Source organism: Phasianus colchicus, chromosome 2 (assembly GCF_987193195.1).
Source record: "Phasianus colchicus chromosome 2, bPhaCol1.hap1.1, whole genome shotgun sequence".
Lineage (NCBI taxonomy): Eukaryota > Metazoa > Chordata > Aves > Galliformes > Phasianidae > Phasianus > Phasianus colchicus.
The window spans coordinates 45715359-45719454 of record NC_143437.1 but is presented as its reverse complement, the minus strand read 5'-3'; the positions used below and the strand labels follow the sequence as shown (position 1 = coordinate 45719454).

At 42.5% G+C, this 4096-nt stretch overlaps 1 non-coding gene across 1 annotated transcript; it reads right to left on the bottom strand.

The window, feature by feature from the left end:
• Positions 1-3806: 3806 nt before the first annotated feature.
• TRNAL-UAA (transfer RNA leucine (anticodon UAA)) lies at positions 3807-3889 on the bottom strand. Its single transcript has one exon. It is a non-coding gene; the product is annotated as a tRNA-Leu (tRNA).
• Positions 3890-4096: the final 207 nt, after the last annotated feature.

Genomic DNA, 4096 nt, shown 5'->3' with positions numbered 1-4096 from the left:
AAACTGTACATATTTGTCAACAAAATAATGCACTTGTCTTGATGCAAACAAAATTATGTGAAGAATGGCTTTCAGTACCTAAAGCTAAGTACCTGCTTAGATCTTTGCAGGGTTTTGTATTGTGTTTTTCTTTTAATTCAATAGAGCTCTCAGTAAAATGCAGATGGCAGTCAACCTATATATCCAGTGTGTGTCCTAGCACCTGTGGTGCCATGCGTAGCTCCTTCATTTTACCTTGGGGTGTTTAGGAATACAAATCTAAGCACTGAGAAAATACACGATCGTGTGAAGTTTACAAACAAGCAGATCAAAGATCTCTAAGTTTGAGATAAGCTTCAGCATAAGAAAACGCTTTAAACACAAGAAAATACGTGTCTTTTTTATAACATGTAAGAAAACTCTTTTGTTTTTAAACATGAGGGTGGTCAAACACTAGCACAGGTTACCCAGAAAGTCTCAATTCCTGGAGATATTCAAAACACAACTGGGCATGACTCTGGCCAACCTACATGAACTGCTCTGAGCTGGGAGCTGAACTAGAGAAGCTCCAGGGTGGCCTTCCAGCCCCTGCCATCCTGCGGGGAAGAAAACCAGCTAACTGATACCTACTGCCTATCTGCTTAAGCCCAAAACACAAGAAATTATCTCATTTTAAGAACTTTCCTGTGAAGAAATGAGGAATTGCAGGCAATCTCAGCAGTTAATTTTTAATCCAAGCAATGGGAAACTTCCCTCAGAAGACTGAGGGAAACAGTGAGAAGGTATAATACGGTCAAGGCAGGGGAGAGACAGTATCTCTGCCTCTTTCAGCAGCAGCTAGCTGCTAGACCAGCTGATCTGCTTCTTGATGCGCTCATAAAAAGCTAACAGTGGGGGCATGACAGAAAATAGCAACAGATATAAAACTGGACATGTGAAACATATGCATGACAATCATTAAATATGGATTTAGCCAGAAAAGAGAGTTCACTAATGCAAACTACACTTCCCACCAGTGGCACCACACCTATGCAAGTTTACAATTAATAATGAGAAAGCAAGAGACAGGCATTAGAAACTCACCAAATCACACATTCAGGGAGTATTCTCCAGCCAAGAACTGCATAAACAGCTTTAGCCAACACTCAGAAAAAAATAGGTGAGGCAGAGGAGGTCAGAAGGAAAGAGCCTGAAGCACTTCCAACCGAGAAAAGCGGTCACGGTCAGGCACAGACAGTGAAAGAAAAACAACTGAGGAAAATGAAGAAACCTGGTGAGTGCATCCCCTTCCTAAATTCATTAGGGAGATGAAGACATTTTTTCTAATTGCAAATGTAAGATCACCACCACTACCATGTGTAAATTTTCTGTGCTGTTCAGACAAAAGCTCCTCCATCCCTGAGAGAAAAATAATAAATTCATTCAGATTCTTTTAAAGCAATTAAAAATCCCAGAAAAAGGCATATTTGTATGCTTTATACAGTATCATACAGGCGATCAAGAACTTCATAGCTTTTTATACCCTGGTCACCTGGAATGATGGAAAATGATTTAACTAAAGTAACAAAAGATACACTCCTAAATGTAACTGGAGAAAGTGATAGCTGCTCAACATTTTTAAAATGAAATATTTTAAAATGGAACAAGCTATACTGAAACAATCTCAAAGACTGCTTCACCAGCAGGCTGCCTTCTTACTGATTTGGTCTCCTGATTATGAAGTGAGAAATAGTTTTCATTTAAATTATGCCTTGCTGTTTCCCTATAAGAATCCCACTTTGTTCAGCATACATCATGTTGAGCTTGCTGGTTAACCAGTTCTTCCATACTTAACAGGACTTTCATAGCCGAAAGTGTGACACCTAGCCCTATTTATTTCATGCTATTTTCTGAATTAACTGATGTTCCATTCATGGGCTTTTCTAACATAACTGGATTACTGAAGTGTCTGAACTCTCTTCACAAAAAAAATGAACGTACTTCAGAGCAAACCTTTAGGTAGATGGTTAATCTCTGCTATCTCTACATTACACTGGAAAATTGAGGTATGCGAAGATTACTGTCAAATAACTTCAGTAACTTTGCTCATTCAGAGACACATAATATGCATTTTTTCAGAAAATGCTTAAAATACAGGTGACCATTGGTTTCACCTGTGCTCATGAAAGTTCTGCATTTCTGCAAATCAAGCCTGAGGCTCTCAAGATGCATACCATGAAATGAGGAACATGAAAATGAGTGAATGCTTGTGAAAGATCTGTTTTAATCTACTGGTTCCTCATCTGACGGCAAATATGCAGTGGCCAAATACCTCGTTCTGTAGAGTAGTACTCAACTGTCTTCATAAGCTGCTCTTGTCTTATTCCAGTTTCTAGCGTTAGCCACTATACATTTTCATTCAAATTCTTCATAAAATGATGCAAGGATCTATAGATTATGATCTTTCCAGAAAGGCAACTCATTCACAGAACGGAATCCAATGGAAAGCAATACCATGTTAACTAAAGGCCAGAGCACTGTCAAATTGCAAAGGCAGCAACCAGTAATTCATGAAATTTTAACAAGGCAACTAATGAAGAATAAAGAAAGAAAACTAGTTGCTTGATAAAATAAAAACCTTAAATGAAAATGACAGTCAGCTCCAGAGCTGAAAGCCATATTCACACTACACCATTCTGTCACTTCACTTAAAATAGAGGCCAAGAAGCAGATTATCCTTTCCTATGTGGAAACATGAAGGATGGGCCTGGGACATGTTTGTTGCCAGTAGATTCTATGGTTATTTCATGAGTAGGAAAAGGGTGAAGAACCCCAGATTGGTATGTGCCCCAGCAAGTCATGGCAAAAAGCAGGGAACACAGCTTCACCACAAGACCGAGTGAAGCTCACTGCAAAAGAAATCTCTTACAGGAAGGACTGGGCCTGTAGTGGAATTTACAGTCTGGAACTCTGGGTCTTCTGTATCTCTTTAACATGAAGACTTGTTGGTTTGTTTGTTTTTTTTTGTCGGTGATTAGTGCTCTTGTATAAAAACCTGCAATTAGTTTTACTTTTCATTTCTCTTTCTTTAAATGTTGAATAGTGGCCACTAACCCATCCTGTAGCTGACACAGTTGGGACTTTTCATCACAGCCGGTGCTGCGTCAGCAACATTTACCTGAGGGTTTGCTGTTTGCACAAGCAGGCCCGTACATAAGCACACAGCAGAAATACCCCATTTGTATGCAAACATGTGGGTTTTCCAGGGCAGCCATTTTCCATCACAACGTTAAAAGTAAAACATGCATTCAAACACGGGCCCATTTTTACTAATTTGTTCATGAATGAGTAATAAGAATGAAGGTTTATTTAATAAAACAACCCGACAGTACTGCTTTTCAATGAACAGTTCTAGAAGGCGCTGTTTTGCATTCAGAGTTGCGGGAACAGTTAAATAGGTAAACAGTTAAAAAAAAAAAAAAAAACAAACAATGTGCCAGCCTCTGTACCGTGTGATACATTGGGACTGAAAGCTCAGAAGCATTTTTTCAGCTGCAATTACAGCCAGAGGGGCGGATCTACAAAAATAAGCTGTGAGACCAACTTTAAGCTGGTTACGGAGATTATTAAAAAAAAAAAAAAAAAAAAAAAAACCAGAAAAAAAACGGCCGCAGCAGTGCAGCAGTGCGTTCAGCCTGGCCGGCCTCACCGCCGCTCCCGCAGGCCCCGGCCGGAGCCCAGTGCCCGGCACAGCCCCGCTACTCGCAGCCCGCGGCCGGGACACGCTTCCGCCTCGGCCCGCGCCCTTCCTGGCAAATTCGTGGCGCTCCCGAAAAAAAATCGCTATTTACCAGGAGTGGGGTTCGAACCCACGCGGACATACGTCCATTGGATCTTAAGTCCAACGCCTTAACCACTCGGCCATCCTGGTGCACATACAGGAACCGCCCGCAGACGCTCCTACATACAAGGCCGCGCTCCCCTCTGCTCCCGCACCCCCCGACCCTCGGGAGGCCGCCGCCGCGTTCCCCCCCCTCCCCCCTGCTTTCATTTCCAGCGCCGGAGGGCGCAGAGCTCGCAGACGTGCCGCGCGCGGGCGGCCCCGCTCGGCTGCTTCGGGAGAGGCGGGCCGGGCCCG